Raw genomic sequence first — 17,942 nt, 5'->3', positions numbered from 1 at the left:
TCCTAACCCTGTCCCTGGACTGCACCACTTGCACCAGTGGTACTACCCCCACCAGGCCCCATGTGCAGCTCAGTAGCGGGCTCCTCCTCCTCTGTGGAGACCAACAACCTGGATGTCTCCACACCGTCTTCTGCCATTGGAAGCCCCTGTGGCAGACGCGGCACCAGCCCCCTCGCTCCCGGATGATGGTAATTCCTGGGAGGGTGGCTGGGCCATGCGTCGCTGCCCGGTGGAGGCATCCCCGCTGCTTGGCTCCACAGCGCCGTCTCCGCCCTCTTCTTCGCTTGACACTGCGTAGAGGGTGACATAGAACACAAGCATCAGGGTACAGCACAAAATACCCTAGACAGGAAGCAATAACACATGAGTGGCACTGTCAAATGTCACTTCCATCCTGTCCTTCCACAACACATGGGTCAATGCATGCAACACACAAGCAGAAACACTCCCGGCGCCTGCAATCAACATCAACACACATGTATAAGGGCCCTGTAAACCAAGATGTTGCCTTCAAAGTCACATGCATCCATGGCGTTTCAAAGTCAAACACGCACTTCTCTGGCGCACACACACACACACACACACACACACACACACACACACGTGCACCATACATGTATATGACATCAGCACCCATTCCTCGCCCCCCCCCTCCATGTCCAGAGACTGGCATGCTTTCAGATGTGCATTCTGCACAGAGGTCCCCATGTTGCATTAAAACATATGCACCTACCATGTGGTTCACACATAACTGGTCCCACATGCATGGCCATGATGTCCCTGCGCACACACATCCATACATGGCCTATGTCACACATACAGGCAAGTATCAGACTACCAGCACACTGCAACTTGCCCTGTCTCACACAGCAATGCTTGGCCACTTACCGCTCAACTCCAGACGGGTCTGCCTCCGAAGGATCTGGCCGTGGAGCGCTGGGCCAATGCGTTCCAGGACCCTCATCTGGATGTTGCTCAGGCTGACCCGGCCGCCCTCCGCGAGGCGCTGGGCCTTGTTGAGGTTCCTGGACCTGAAGTCCTCCCAGCGCTTCTTGACATGATGGAATTTGCGGACTGCCACCCCCTCCGCGTTGATGGCAGTCACGATGTCCGTTCAGATCCTGGTCCGTCCTTCCTTGTTGGCGCGTCTTGTTCCAAAGAGGGCATCATAATGCCCCAGGACATGCTCCACCAGGACACCAACTTCGGTGGCAGTGTGTTTCACCCAGATTACGGCATACCACTCTCTGGCATCGTTGGCGGTTACAGCCGCGGTTGCGAATTCATACCACCAACATGGAGCCTCAAGCTCAGAGGAGCGGTCTAGTGGCTCGTGAGAAGGACGAGAGCGAGACTCCTCCCCCCGCTCCGGAAGTACGATATCAACGAGAGTTTCCAGGAGTACTACGCGTTGCTACAAATCATTACAGCTCCGCTCTGTGAGTTATTGAAACTGCGATATGCGCCTCTCATTGATTTCAATTCAGTGTAGCCTTTCTCTCTTTACTTTACTCTGCTTACATTCCCTGCAGGACTTTCCACCATTTCACCCCTATTCTGTCCGACCCGGCAGCTCCACTCTGCTCAGCTTTATGGACAAATTCCTCAGCAGTCTTATTTCACTTTGGTCGATCTCGTCTCGACACTACACTCAAATTCCCAAGACTCAACACGCGATCTCTGCATCCTGGCATATCCAACAGGTAGGGATCTAAGCATTCAGGCTCCTGCTCCCCTTCACTTCACTTCTCTTCTCACAAAACCTTATTCAAACACTTCCATTCTGTTTCCTTTAACTTATATCAGATCGGACAACATCACCAGCCAACAGAGACTCTCCATAACACTCTTTGGGATCCTCCCACAGGTACATCTCACTCATTCAACTTTGGGTAACCATCAGACGAAGGGTGCTACAGGTAGATAATCCTATCCATTCTATTCCCACAGAAGAGTCTCACCGATTAAACCCCAAGCCAATTCATCGCGACTCCATCTTGTTAGACTTCCTACTCCAGTCGTGAGGGATCGACGATAACAACCTACAGAACAACATCCACAACCGGGTTTTTTCCCTCTAAGAGGGTTTCCCGGAGAACCCCTTTCTGGCACCTGTGTTAGAAGGTTGGGGAAGGGGCCTCCGGTAAACTTTCACTCCTTCGGAGATACCGAAGACAAGGTAGGACTTTTCCATTGTTACCTGCAAAGTGCTTCTGAATTGTGTTGGCAGTCGTTACACAGTGAAGCTGGTGGCCCTCTGCCTCTCTGGCTGGGTGTTGCCAGTGGTGCCAGATGGAGGTGTGCCCGACAAGGCAACCCCAGAGGCAGGAGTGGATGGGCAACTGGGTCCTGGGGCTGGGCTGTGGAGCGATGGAATCCCAGTCGGGAGTCTTCTGTTCCAGCAGGGGTGGACACAGCAACTGGACCCCTGCAGATGGCTGACATGCAGGCACCAAATAGCAGGGCACGTGGGCAGCAGGCAGACAGGCAGCAGCAAATGGCTGGTGGGAGCGTGCTCGGGGCTTTCGGGGGCAGGAAAATGGCCTTCAGGGCAGGAGCGTGGTCTTCCGTGTGTGTACGTGTGGCCAGCTTGATACGGAGTGATTTGGCACGTGAAAATCTTGCACGTCAGCGTGTAATTCGAGGAAAGGCCCTTAGCGCGTAAGCGCGTCAGCACACGTACGCGATATCATTGGACCAAAGGCCCTTAGCGCGTAAGCGCGTCTGTGACGTATTATGCACAGGTGTTGCCCTTTCGCGTGTAAAACTTGCCGCGCACCCCTGAAATTCACGTACTCCCTCGAACAGGGACCTTTCGCATGTGAAACTTCCCGCAAACCCCATAATACACGTACCCTGCTGAAATCGCGGGTGAAACTTCATGCGAACCCCAGGAATACACGTACCCTGCTGAAATCGCGGGTGAAACTTCACGCGAACCCCATACTACACGTACCCTGCTGAAATCGCGGGTGAAACTTCACGCAAACCCCAGGAATACACATACCCTGCAGAACTCATGAGTGAAACTTCACGCGAACCCCGTGATACACGTACCCTGCTGAAATCGCGGGTGAAACTTCACGCGAACCCCAGGAATACATGTACCCTGCTGAAATCGCGGGTGAAACTTCACGCTAACCCCAGGAATACACGTACTCCGCTCAACAGGGCCCTTTCGTGTGTAAAACTTCACGCTGTACCCGAGATCTACACGTACCCCGCTCGCTCGCACAGGGCCAATATTCCTGGGGTTCGCGTGAAGTTTCACCTGCGATTTCAGCAGGGTACGTGTATCCCTGGGGTCAAAAATCAAAAATGGCCATGTGGGGGCTGGGGGGGAGGCCACCCAGGAGGTCCGAGGACAGGGTGCACCCCAACAGCCGCCTGTGTGGATGTTGGGAAAAAAAAACACCTCCATGGGCTCATGGCCTGCACGGCTATGCCAATGTGGGAGAACTGCTGCTGTCGCTCTGAACACCCTCTGCTGATGCCACAGGAGGTGGTGGTGCTATGGGAGGCAGCCCACGCAAAGCCCTGGTATGGTCCTCCATGGCAGCAAGCATGCGGGTGTAGAAGGTCTCATTCTGGAGGATTATAGTGCGGAGATCCCCATGCAGCACCTGACGTGATGCCCGGATCCCCTCCCGAGTTGCCTGGATCTCAGCTGAGAGCGAACGTGTGAGCCGCTCCAGCTGCTGTTCTGTCCTCAAGTTAGTGGAAGTCTCAAGGTCAACAAGAGTCTCCCTGAGGTGATGGAGTTCTACCCTCAGGGCTTCCCTGTGGCCCTGGGACTCTATTGAAATCGATTGGCGTAGAGTCTCCAGTGCCGCCCGTCTGTCCCTGTTGGACGCCAACATGTCCTCCCTGTGTGATTGGCAAATGGAGTCTGTTGCCTGCTGTAGTAGCTCCATCTGCCTTTCAGGGGGGACAATGGAAGTGGCCACCCTCTCCATTGCTTGAGCCATCATCTCAACTGATGCTGCCTGTTGGGTTGCCATACCGTAAATGGATTGTTCCCATGCGGTATTGCCTGGTGGCATACGGCCACCGCGTCGGCGGGCACCACACCTGTTTGGGGCAAGGCGATCTGCGCCTTGCTGTGCCGGCACTGCCTGAGGCTGCAGGACTGCATTCCCCCTCTGATCTGCTGGCCCAGGAACAAGATCAGATGTTGTGGAGTATGACCCTGCACCTGTAACCACCAAAGGCTGACTAACCAACACTGACATCCCCATAGAGGGTTCTACCCCTGGTGCAGGTGGGTTGGACAGAGCAGAACCCCTTCCAGAAACACTTACCTGCGACGCCACATAGGTCTCATCATCCGAATCAACACCTGAATAGAGGTCTGGGGAGGTGCACCCAGAGACACCCCTTGACAGTATCGTCTGCAGCAAGAGTGGTACATGGTACATAGCCATGGTACATTCCACAAGTACATCCATATGTCAGTGAATGAGTACTGTCACCCATCCATGTGAGATGGACATGAAGAGATGAAATGCCACATAGTGTGAAAAGATACGTCATGTGCCACACACTGCAACACATCCAGTGTACAAAAATACAGTGATTGCAGGGCCATGTACACATCAATGGTTGTGCACTTCAACATGACAGGAAACAACAAGCATGTTCCACATTCAAACAGGCCCAAAAACAGAACAATACTCATTCAGCCTGAATGGTCAAATCTTTCAACCACCAAGGTGACACATGTGGGCCTATGTGGGGTTCTTCACTGACAGAAGCATGTCACATATGTCACAATAGGGCTGAGGAATGTGTTGCAAAAGTGGGAGAATTGAAACAATCAGCCTGAAAGAACACTGAAAAATACAAACGATGTTGTTGCATGATGCCACCTCAAGGGCAACTGCCGTAATGTTGCGCTAAATTACTACTGTGGGCAGGGATAGTGTCACACCCAAATTCAAGGCCGCAGAATGTTTTGGATGAAGCACATGGGTGACCAATACTACTCAGTCACACACACCCTCACCTGCCACTCAATCAGAACCCGTCACCCAAACAACATACACATGCATTACACACACACACGCATGGGCACTCACCGGACAATGTTTCATAATCAGGTAGTTCTCCCACACCTCGGATCTGTTCCTCTGTGACAAAGTTCCCAGCAACAGACTCATGTTCAGTGAGTTTGTTGTCCTCTTGTGGAAACCCACCACCAGTCACCAGAATAGCGGCATGACTTGAGGCCAGCTTGTCCTTTGCTCTGCGTTTCAGGTTGTTCCACCGCTTGTAGCAATCATCAGCTGAGCGCCTCACAAATCCAAGGGCACTTATGTCGTTGGTGATGATCTGCCAGTGTGCCTTACATTGACCAGGTGTGGTCTTGGACCCTGCAGTCACCACCATTTCGTGGCTATGTTGCGACACATAGCTCACAAGTGCATTAAGCTCCGCGTCATTAAAGCAAGGCTTCCTTGACGTGCTGGAGTGTGTAGCCGTGCCTGGGGTCTCAGCCTGTCGTACCAGAGCACCCTTCTTCCTCTTTTCAGAAGGTGGAGCAGAGCCAGAGTGGCTAACGCCGCTCTGGTCAGTAGGGGCAGAATCACCGGTGGTGAATCCAACGGGTTGTTGGAGTGTGCGAATGCACATTGACCATAGGACTTGGTGCAGGCATTGTCTGAAGTGTGATGTTGGCAGGGGGAACATCAGTATGATGGAGCAGGACCGACACTGTCCTGGCTGGGAGAGTCAGAGCTGGGGCGGATGGAGCTGCAGCTGCCCCTGCAGCCTCACCACTCTGCATTCTTGGGGCAGCAGATGACATAGCTGCCCCAGATCCACGTGCCTTGGTGACAACTTGCACGTGGCCTAGACTTGCTGACCTGGAAGTCAGCCAGGGAGTCATCCTGTGCCAGGTCAGGTGCCACAATGGGCTGGTCCAACAGAGGCTGAGCTTGGATGGTCTCAGCCACGTTTCCCTCAACCATGGGGGGGGCATGGGTGTCCCTGATTGGTCCTCCAAACATGGGGGTCTACGGGCCCCCTGCAAATCCTGACCACGTCCCCTACCGCGCCCACCACGTCCACCTTTTGAAGGTCGGCCACCTTTGCCTCCCTTACCGCTTGGTCGCCTCCATACCATGGCACTGATGTTGTTGTGCGTATGGGAGGAGCAGTAAACTATTGTCCTGGGCAATTGGGGGTCAAAGGGGTAGGGTACTAGATGGAATTCGTACCCTAGTGCTCTAACACAGGCAGCCCAAAAACAAAAATAAACGTGCACGCAACCCCTCGTAGACCACGTGCGTGGAAAAATGAACCCGCACTACGCTGTGGCACCCAAAAACACAAAAATAAGCGTACGTGTAATACATGCAGCCTACAATGACCTCTGAAGGGGTACGCGACACACAGGGCAAGTACAGTTGCTAAGTACGTGCGGAACTCACCGTCTGCCTGGAAAAAGAATGTGAAAAATACGCACGTGTGCGCGTTGGCAACACCCCCGCCAAAAGAAGAATTGTACGCTGTCTGAGGAGACAGGACAAAAGGAGAAGTGAACACTGTTTGAGGAAACAGGCCCAAAAAAAAGTAGAAAAATGAAAGCTGTCAGAGGTAATAGGGAGTACGAACTTGAAACGCTGTGAAGTAATCGCGTGTGAACCGACAAGAAGTACAGAATCCATCCACTCGCTCTCCACAAAAAGCACGTACAAGGAAATGGCATCCTACACGTACCTTTTAAACCGGCCCACACGTACACGTCACTTACGCGTGTACGCGCCCTTTCCTCCAATTACATGCACTGACACTCGGACGTGCAGCTTTTCCACGTGTGCTCTGTCATCACGTGCTATGAGGGAAACACCCGCGTGCGTCACGTCACAGACGCGCTTACACGCTAAGGGCCCTTGGTCCAATGAAATTGCATACATGCGCTGACGCGCTTACGCGCTTACGAGCTAAGGGCCTTTCCTCGAAGTACACGCTGACGTGCAAGATTTTCACGTGCCAAATCACTCCGTATCAAGCGGGCCACGCGTTCACATACGGAAGACCACGCTCCTGCCCAGAAGGCCGAATTACTGCCCCCCAGAGCCCCGAGCACGCTCCCACCTGCCATCTGCTGCTGCCTGATTGCCTGCTGCCCACGTGCCCTGCCATTTGCTGCCTGCACGTCAGCCAGGGGTGCTGTTGCTGTGACCACCCCTGCTGGAACCGAAGACTCCCGACTGGGATTCCATCGCTCCACAGCCCAGCCCCAGGACCCAGTTGCCCACCCACTCCTGCCTCTCGGGTTGCCTCAACAAGGCCCGGCGCCTCTTGAAGGCAGCGGATGCTAATGGGTGCCGGGGCCACCTGTCGGAAGACCAAATGAGGGTCCTGGTACGCGTATGCCTAGCACTCCACGTCCAGGTCCTTGAGAGGCAGACCGGTCTGGAGTCGAGCGGTAAGTGTACATGCATACTGATTGGAAGCTGTGCATATGGTGGTGTGCCAGTAGTGTGCAGGCTGCACACGTGGTTTTGTATAGCCATGTATTGATGTGTATGTACAGGGCCGTGAGGCTGACACATGCGAGTCCTTTCATGTGTGAGACACATGGATGGTGTATTTGTGGGTAAGCATGCAGGCCAAATGCAGATGTGTGAGCACACATGTTTGAATGACTGTGTAGGTCAGTTGTCAAGGTTGTGGTGTCACACATGGATGTTGGTTCCAGCTGCATGTATCTGCACTGTATACATGTGCCTGTATGTGCATCTGACAAGTGTGCAACTGTCATGCAACATGGATGCATGTGAGACTGATATGTAGAAGACTGATTGCCAGATGTGACATGGATGCCGATCTCATCACTGCAACACTTGGTTGAGGTGTACACATGCATGTAAGTGTGGTAGCGTGTGTGCATGTCTAGTGCACTCCCTGTGTCTCATGTGATGTCTGGCTCACCTTTGCCTGCTCATGCTGTTGTATGTGTATGGATGGTGCTGGCTGTGGAATAGCTCATGTGTGTGATTTGAAATGACATGTGTGTTGGGGATTGTGATGCCATGTCTGAAGTTTGACAATGACACTCGTGTGCAACTGTCATGTGTGTATGAGTCCATTGTACAGTGCCCTGACGCCTGTGGCCTATCTCTCCCTGTCTGCAGCGTCGACTGATGAAGAGGGCGGAGAGGGTGCTGTGGAGCACAGCGGCAGGGATCGCACCGCCAGCCGGAGACGCAAGGCCCGGTTCCCCTCCCAGGTTGTCATCTCATCGGGGAGTGTGGAGTCCGGTGCCGCATCCCAGGTCGCAGCTGCCGAGGGGAGGTCCAAGAGGTGGAGGTTGGAGTTCGACTCCTCGGCAGCCGAAGGGGCAGCTGAGACCCCAAATGGCCTGACGGAGGAAAATGGCACAGAGTTATCCAGGTTGGTGGGGGGTTTGGTGGAGGAGGAGTCCGTGCAGGGACAGAGACGGGGTCTGGAGGTGGGGATTCCACTGATACTAGTGGTGAAGTGCAGGGGCAGGGACAGGAGGCAGCACAGGCCGCTGCGGAGGTGCCTGTGTGTAATCCTGTCCCCGATCCTGTGACTGCATCATCTTGCACCAGCAGGGATACCTACGTCCAGACCCATTCTCAGGGAGGGGATCGGCTTATACCAACTGGCCTTCCTCTCCCTGCGGATGTGGCTATCCGGCACCGGGTTGAGCCTGTCCTGGGTGGGGTGGCGTTGTGTCAACGTGCCATGCTAGCTGACCTGCAGTCTTTTCATGAGGAGACTGCACTTCTTCTCGAATGGCTCGTTAACCGCGATGACCCACTGGGACAGCTCACGAGGGCCAGATTCCTCCATTTTCTGGACCTTGTTCCGACCCCCTCCTCAACTGAACCCCCTATGCGCCAGTCGTCCTCCGTGCCATCTTCCCACCCATGTGTCACCTGGGTGCCCTGTGGAGCTGCCTTTGACCCTGCGGCCAGGCTGGTGGAGGACACATCCCTGCCACAGTCGGGAGTCGGACATCCAGCAGGGGTGGCCACCTCAACAACTGCACCCCAGCTGGAGGAGGATGTGCAGGCAGCAGGAGCCAGGGCACAGGCAGCGGCACAGCAGCAGCAGCAACAAGGTGGTAGCCATGATGGCTCGGGGCCTTCATCATCGGAGGGGCAGGCATCGGCCATAGGGCAGGAGGGCCCTGGACGGGAAGTGTCTTCCGTGTGGCATCAGTTGGGCCATGCGATAGATGCAGAGCGGCAGCGGGCGGAAGAGGCACGGCTCGCGATGGTCAGGGCGGAGAACTCCATGCGTAGGGCCCTGAGGCGGGCCGAGTGCCTCAAGGCCATTCGCAGGGACCTGGAGATTCAGATGTCATCGTCCCTGCAAACCCTCGGGGCCATGGAAGAGGACCGCCTCCGGGACATCGAGCAGGAGTTCGATGATGCCCTGGCCCGGGACATCAACAAGTGAGCCGTTTGACTTGCCCACTGCCCTTGTAAATAGTTAGTTAGTTAGTATTAGGTTTCCTTTCGTTTTTTCTTGGACCGCTTGGACAATGCACCACATTTTTGTATATAGTTTTTTTATTAGGTAGTAGTTTTTGGTAGGTTTCATTTCTTAAGTTGGGCTCATGGACCCTGGATTCTTCAATTGTACATAGTTCTACATTGGATTCATCTTTTTTAATATTTTTTTTGTGTTCACCATGGAGCAATGGTTTTTACTTTTTATTTTTCCTTGGATTTGATTTTTTGAACTGTGACTTTGGACAATATTTCTTTTTGGATTTCTTTTGCTTATGTTTTCTGGATTTTCATTATTTATCGGACATGGACCATTTCTTTTGTTATTCCCATTGTTGTGTGTTTAATTTGATTTACGTTCATGTTATCTTTAATATATATTTTTTTATACTTCCATTTGTGGTATTATCTCATTGGTTTCATGCATGTCATGATATGGGTTTTGACATTCACTTGCACCCATTGTGTGTGTGACGGACATGTGTTCATTTACATACTTGCCATTGGGGTTGTATCATGTAATTGGCATTTCTATGTGGGTGGATGCAATACTTGGGTGGGTCTTTGGCATGTGGAGGCTGGCCATAAGGGCCAGGGATCTAGATTGTGGTGACGTGTTGGCTGGGGGACGTGTGTCGGGGCCTGCTGGCAGGTGCCCTGCACTGCTGGGGGTTGGGGGTGCCTGGGGACATGAGTGGGACATGAGTGGGGGCCTGCTGGCAGGTGCCCCGCACTGCTGGGGGGTGGGTGTGCAAGGGGACATGAGTGGGGGCCTGCTGGCAGGTGCCCTGCCCCTTAGTGCTGGGAGGTGGGGGTGCAAGGGGACATGAGTGGGACATGAGTGGGGGCCTGCTGGCAGGTGCCCCGCACTGCTGGGGGGTGGGTATGCAAGGGGTCATGAGTGGGGGCCTGTTGGCAGGTGCCCCGCACTGCTGGGGGGTGGGTGTGCAATGGGACATGAGTGGGGGCCTGCTGGCAAGTGCCCTGCACTGCTGGGGGATGGGGGTGCAAGGGGACATGATTGGGGGCCTGCTGGCAGCTGCCCTGCACTGCTGCGGGTTGGGGGTGCAAGGGGACATGAGTGGGACATGAGTGGGGACCTGCTGGCAGGTGCCCTGCACTGCTGGGGGGTGGGGGTGCAAGGGGACATGAGTGGGACATGAGTGGGGGCCTGCTGGCAGGTGCCCCTCAGTGCTGGGGGGTGGGGGTGGAAGGGGACATGAGTGGGGGCCTGTTGGCAGGTGCCCTGCACTGCTGGGGGGTGGGGGTGCAAGGGGACATGAATGGGGGCCTGCTGGCAGGTGCCCCTCAGTGCTGGGGGGGTGGGTGTGCAAGGGGACATGAGTGGGACATGAGTGGGGGCCTGTTGGCAGGTGCCCTGCACTGCTGGGGGGTGGGGGTGCAAGGGGACATGAGTGGGGGCCTGCTGGCAGGTGCCCTGCACTGCTGGGGGTGCAAGGGGACATGAGTGTGGGCCTGCTGGCAGGTGCCCCTCAGTGCTGGGGGGTGGGGGGGGCGAGGGGACATGAGTGGGGGCCTGCTGGCAGATGCCCTGCACTGCTGGGTGGTGGGGGTGCAAGGGGACATGAGTGGGGGCCTGTTGGCCGGTGCCCTGCACTGCTGGTGGGTGGGGGCGCAAGGGGACATGAGTGGAGACCTGCTGGCAGGTGCCCCTCAGTGCTCGGGTGGGGGTGCAAGGGGACATGAGTGGGGGGCCTGCTGGCAGGTGCCCCTCAGTGCTGGGGGGTGGGGGTGCAAGGGGACATGAGTGGGGGCCTGTTGGCAGGTGCCCCTCAGTGCTGGGGGGTGGGGATGTAAGGGGACATGAGTGGGGGCCTGCTGGCAGGTGCCCCTCAGTGCTGGGGGGTGGGGGTGCAAGGGGACATGAGTGGGACATGAGTGGGGGCCTGTTGGCAGGTGCCCTGCACTGCTGGGGGGTAGGGTGCAAGGGGACATGAGTGGGGGCATGTTGGCAGGTGCACTGCACTGCTGGGGGGTGGCGGTGGAGGGGGTCATGCGTTGGTGATCAGTAGTGCAAGGTGACATGTGGCTTGGCTGGGGGGGCATGCCCATGGTGGATGGGCTGCCTGCGGGACATGACCAGGTGTGCAGGGTAGTCCCCTGTGGTGTGGGCTGCCTGCAGGGGCTGTGGAGGGTATAGAGGGAACACCTGGGAGGACCCACACTGCCAATTCACGCGTAGGACTCCCCTGCACCCCAGATATACACGTACCCCACTCGCACAGGGCCTGTCGCGTGTGAAACTTCCCGTGCACCCCCGAAATACACGTACCCCGCTCGCCCAAGGCCAATCGCGTGTGAAACTTCCAACGCACCCCAGATTTACACGTACCCAAGCCAATCGCGTGTGAAACCTCACGCGAACCCCAGGAATACACGCACCCCACTCGCACAGGGCCTATCGCGTGTGAAACTTCACGCAACCCCAGATTTACACGCACCCCGCTCGCCCAAGGCCAATCGCGTGTTAAACTTCCCGCGCACCCCCAAAATACACGCAGACGCTATTTTGGACACAGCGGGTGTTCGTGTTTGTCGCGTACCCCTTTACACGTCATTTGTCCTAGTGGGCCACAGTATGGGACAATCATCAGAGCTGTATATACGTTCTTTTTGTTAGCGCACATTTTGGCGCACATTTTTTTCATGCGCAGGGACGCTACCCCCTGCCTTCGTGTGGCGTACGTGTTTAGGCCTGTGCGCATCTTCGCCGGTGCGCTGGTTTGCCCTATTAGATTCCATGAATACGTGTTATAGGCGAGTGTGTGGCCGATCCGCGCACTTTCCGCCTTTACTTCCCCCGTGATGCCCACATTTTCACGCGTTGTTCCCCATTCCGCGTGTCACGCCCCGTGTTATACCTACTTTTGTTATGTGCGCCGCGCTATGTGCGCTTTCGCTGTGCCCGTAGCGCACGCTGTTAGATGACTTGTGCGCCGTCGTGCACCACTCAGATTTTCAGCGCACATCCCACATTTTACTCACGCAAGGACTTCCATGAATCGATGTGCGCGAGTTTTGCTGCGATTTTCGCACTTGCACTGCGATTCGCACGGTTTCGCACGCTTGCGCAGGAATTTTCAGCATACATTAATTCCATGAATCGGCCTGTAAATGTAAAATAACATGAACAGCAACTGATTTCGGCCACCACTAGAATCGGGAGATATTGTTAGAACAACATTTGCTATGCCTTGAAGGAACCCACCAGCCCATTATTTACTGTTACTTCCATTTAAGGCACTTGTATTCATTCATATTTTCTCTTTCCTCCGACCCCACAACGCTTCCTTGGTCCCTGCCTTATTGCCCTTTCACTTCTAGTTCATCTGCTGACTGTCATCTTATTCGTCTTCCAGCTTTACATCTTCTACTAGATTCTTTGTTTTCCCTATTCCAAGATCAAGGACTTTTTCATTTAGTCCATGCATCATTTATATGCCCTTTTGATTGCTTTTCAGCTAGTTCAAGGGCCCCTTAATTCATAGGCCATTCTTCTTCTTCTTTAAACAAGAAAGTCAATCAAGGGGATATTAAATGTTCTGTGAAACACAGGGATGTGGGAGTTTCATAAAGAGAGTCATTGCTTTTATTTTTAGTTTTAGTCGCAACTGGGCATCTGGCTCGGTCCCTCAAAATCCTGTTTCTTGAAAATGAGAGCTTTTCTCCCTGCTCGCAAGATCGGTTGCCTTTAGTCACTTGGTGTGCAGGTACTGACAGCCCATCCGTAATATAAAAACTGGGTGAGTTTCTTGAAATATAAGTACATTTTATCATTGGAACTGCCTCCTAAAATCTAAAAATTGCTGCTTCAGTGTATCCTTTTCTTTAAAGCACTCCTACCTCCTAAAATAATAGCTACATAATTTCCCCCTTTTCTAATGTAATAACATGGATGCTTCTTTATCCCTTTCATGCATACCTTTGTGTCACCTATGTTCATATATGCTTGTATCTGGGTGTGCCTGTGAAATGTGGCCAAAAAGCACACACATAAGTTGTTTTACTTTCACTTGCCGCACATTTCCATAGGCTCACACTCCAACCCAACCATCATCACCAAACCTTTCTTTTGTAAGTAAAAAAGGAAACATGTTCCCTTCCATTTTTGCTAAAGCTTTTTTTACTCCTGTGGTTGTGACATTCTTCACACCTCTGGGGTTACATTGTCGCCTTTTGTATTGTACAAATAATAAAAGACAAAACAGACAACATAACAAATCCAAAAACATTTTTTCTCTTTTAAAAAAAAAGGATGTCTTCTTTAGCCGCTCCTCTTCTTTCTTCTTGGTGAATCCATGACTAACACTGGTTTTTGCTGCCTGCAGAAACCAAAATAGAGGCAAAGTCATGATAAGCTAGCAAAGCAAATGGTATTTCCCTAAAATAGGCCTTTGTCGCTCATGTTTTTTTTAACATGATGTTGCTGGGGTCATATCTTTATATCTTTGGCCAAATAGCATGCAAGCTTGTTTAAAAACAAAAAAATAGAAACAATGGTGCACTTTAATTAATTATTATTTTCTGTGTTAACATGGTGTAGTGGCAGTCCTGTTTTTAATCTTCTCTGCTATGCTGAAAAGATTCTCTGCACTTTTGTAGTCCTCCTCCTGATGGCATGGGACTGCGATCTCATGAAACAAAAGAGTTGTCTGGTGAACATTTCACCAGACCTGTTGACAGCAAAGGTGGTAAAAAACACTACTATTGGTAACTTATAACAACATATCTTGTTTAGCATATATTCAGTGTAGAACAATGATATGAAAAAAACACATCTTTTATGTGGAAATCTTCCATTTAATAGTCTTTTGCTTAGTTTGTACAGAGGCCAACGTCGCTGATGCATTTCGGACCACAGTCCTTCATCAGAGCGATCACCACAAGAGCAATATGATACATTAATTTTAGCACATGTTTGACTTAATATTGTGAATTGTCGAAAAGAAAATAGAATCTAAATTCTGATGGGCAGGATGACGCCATCATACCTGGTCTCTATTGGAAGATTTGGAGAAACCTCTGGATCTTAGTCTTATCTGTGAGGTAAACTCGTGGAATGTGACCTACAAGGAAAAAGTATGTGTGTGCGCCTGGTACGCTGGATGCCATAAAACAAACATAATCTGCCTAAATTTAAACTAAGGTATAAATAAAAGGGTGTCTTACCACAATTCACTGTTTGTGGCATGTGACTGTGTGCACTACGGTGCTTAGTCTTAGCATTGCTAGCCTCGTGCTCTTAGTATCAACTCTGAAACACATGTAGAATAATATTGTACCTTTGAGTTTGAAAGCATCCTAAACTAGCAATTAGAGAGAGACAGGATTGCTGTAACTACTCTGCCGAGTCGGTTTTATCTTATTAGCGATTGTGAGGAGCTGCGCCCTGCATGTGGCTGCCAGTTCAATTTGGGACTAAGATCACGCTGTAAGATTCATCATGGGTGCAATTATAAGTGGAGGAAAATCTTTAGGCTTTCTCTGCACTTGAAAAGTGTCCGTAGTTTTTGTGGAAATGCTGAAGAGTTAACAAGAATCACTGCATGCTGCTGTGAACGATACGGTTGTCTCGGTAACCATGGTGACAGTAAACAGAGGCTTTTGAGGAACTTTTAAGGTAAATGGTGCGTTTTCGGCATTGGAGGCCAAAGATAGGTGTTGTCATGGCGATAGCTTGACTGTACAAGCGGTTATACATGCCGTACAATAAAGTTGATGTTCAATGTAAATAGGGGGTAACGGTATTGTCAAGCTGTCTGATAATAAATATAAGGTTGCACAGTGAGTTACTATGATATTACCAAATGTGTTAGTACAACTGCAGTAATACTATTGCGAGTGAATATTCATATGAAAAAACTCCCAGTGTGACCCAGGAGAACAAGCAGCCAATGAAACTGATTTAAATCTGAACAGTAATAGATAGATCTTCGAAAACTCACAGGTCATACGACTTGAGATCAAAATTGTAAAATGAAGCCTGCTTTTGTGATTATTACCATTTGACTGATAGTGCATAATGAAAACAACACATCATGTTCACAATGTTAAATTGGACGGGTGGTTACAGAACAAGGAAAAACATATAGGTATATTTTTGAATGGTGTACAAGAGATGTGTCTACAAAGTCATACACACAATGTCCCGAATGATTCAAAGGATGAATTACTGGTTACAACCAGATGGGTGTATATTGGGTAAACAAAGAATCATAAATTCAGACCTAATATACATCTCTGAGAAATCGGGAGTGTTGACAAATGTATATTACAGTATGATAATGAGTCTATTGTTCTAATGAAACTCTGCATGGTTGACTAGTTTCAGAAGGGTAGCCAATCTCGAGCGGGGCAAGATATTTGTGTCAGTAGCTATTTCTAACCCTTATAGTGCACGCGCACATGTAAAGCACATTAAGATATTAGTGCAAATATTTTTGGGCAACTTTCTTTTCTTGGCTAATATGGTTGGATTATCCATTAGAGGAAGAAGAAAAGATCCAAATCTTCATTTAAACCTTGGGGAGAAACTGTGTTGAGTTTGTCTATCCAAAAAGCCTCTCTATGTTGGAGTCTTTTAGCATTACTAATGTTGCGACTTCTTGTGTTCATAACTTCCATGATCTGGAATTTAATTTGTGACAGTTGGTGTCTTTCTTGTAAAATGTGTCTAACCACTGGAGATTGCTGATTGTTGGATTTTATGTTGGACTTGTGTTCATTCCACCTGATTCTAGCATTGCGGTTGGTTTGGCCTATATACAATAGGCCACCGGGGCATTTGATGGAATATGTAACGCATTCAGTGTTGCATGTTGCATAGTTGCAGAGCTTAATTTTAGCCACTGTTCTGGGGTGCGTGACTGTGTCTCCTTTGGTGATGTTACAATTGTTGCAAGACATGCACTGGAACGTTCCTTTCTTAATGGTTTGCTGTATCTTCATCTCCTTCGGATGAGTTCTGACCAACACATCTCTGAGATTGTCACTCCTTTGGAATGCAAGAGTGGGCTTTTATTTAAATAGGTCCTGTAGTTTGTTATTGCGCTATAAGATATTCCAATGCTTCAATATGGTTTTTTAATTCTAGGAGTCTGGAAACTGTATTTGCTCACAAAAACTAATTGTTTATCATCTCTGATAGTTTTGGTTTTAGTTGTCAATAGGGAGGTGCATTCCTTAGTAGAGACTTTGTCTTTGCCTGCTGTTAAATCTTCTTCTTTGTATCCCCTTTGCCTAAATTTGCAAAGCATTTCATCCTGTTCTCGATGGTATTCAGTCTGCAAATTAACTATGCATTTAACCCGTAAAAGTTGACAGTATGGTAAACTCCTGATTGTGGATAGAGGATGGAAACTCAATTTATGAAGAAGGTTTTAGCGATTTGTTGGTTTGTGATATAGCGTGGTGTCAAACCAGGAGCATTCAGGGTTATTTGTATGTTCAAAAAATGAATTCCGGGACTGCCAATTTCATATGTGAACTGTATCCTTTTGTCTATGAGATTAAGGTATTTCAGGAAACCTTCCAATGTCTCCAAAGTATCATTCTATACCATGAAAATATCATCTATGTAGCATCCCCAATGGTTGATGTACTTATGCCAAACAGGACAGGCCCCCATTGCAGTTGCACTGGTTTGTAGATAATATTTGCAGTCATGTTCAAAGTGCGCGTACTGAGAGATACATTCTAAGAGAATTATTATTCACTCTTTGGATGCTCCAACGTCTTCTTCATTTAAAAGCAGACATTCAACCGCTTGTTGTCCCAGGTTGTGTGGAATAGACGTGTGCAAGCTGCAGACGTCAATGGTGACCAAAATATTGTTCTCTTGTTTCTTGAAATTTTTAAGTCTGTTGAGAAAATCGATGGTGTCCTTAATGTATGTAAGGTACTTCTGTATGATAGGTTGTAAAATGGTGTCCACGTAAATTGCTAGAGGTTGCAATATACTGTTAGTTGCTGCCATAATGGGGCGTCCTGCTGGTTTATCCATTCATTTATGTACTTTGGGAAGCAAATAGAAGTGAGGAATTTTGGGATAATCTTGGAAAAGAAACGTGCATGCCTGTGCGTTAATCCATTAGTTATCTAGTGCCATGTCAAGAATTATCTTTAAATTGTCAGTGATTTCAAGTGTTGTGTTAACAGGTAATGGTTTGTATATGCTGACATCATTAAGTTGTCTCAAGCATTCTTCATTGTAGTCCTCCACATTGAGAAACACCAGTGCACCTCCCTTATCTGCTGGTCGAATTACTATATTTTCATCTTCGTAAAGATTCAGGACCGCAATCTCTTCTTTCTTTGCTGCATTTATTCTGTTCAGACATAATTAACACTTTTGTTGCCCTACCTACACTAATCTACCTACCCATGATATTGGAAAGAAGCACTGATCCTATTAAGAGCATGTCAGTGTGG

The sequence above is a fragment of the Ambystoma mexicanum genome, chromosome 5q, assembly GCF_040938575.1.
Source record: "Ambystoma mexicanum isolate Mex_15411 chromosome 5q, UKY_AmexF1_1, whole genome shotgun sequence".
Classification (NCBI taxonomy): domain Eukaryota; kingdom Metazoa; phylum Chordata; class Amphibia; order Caudata; family Ambystomatidae; genus Ambystoma; species Ambystoma mexicanum.
This window is presented reverse-complemented; position numbering follows the sequence as displayed.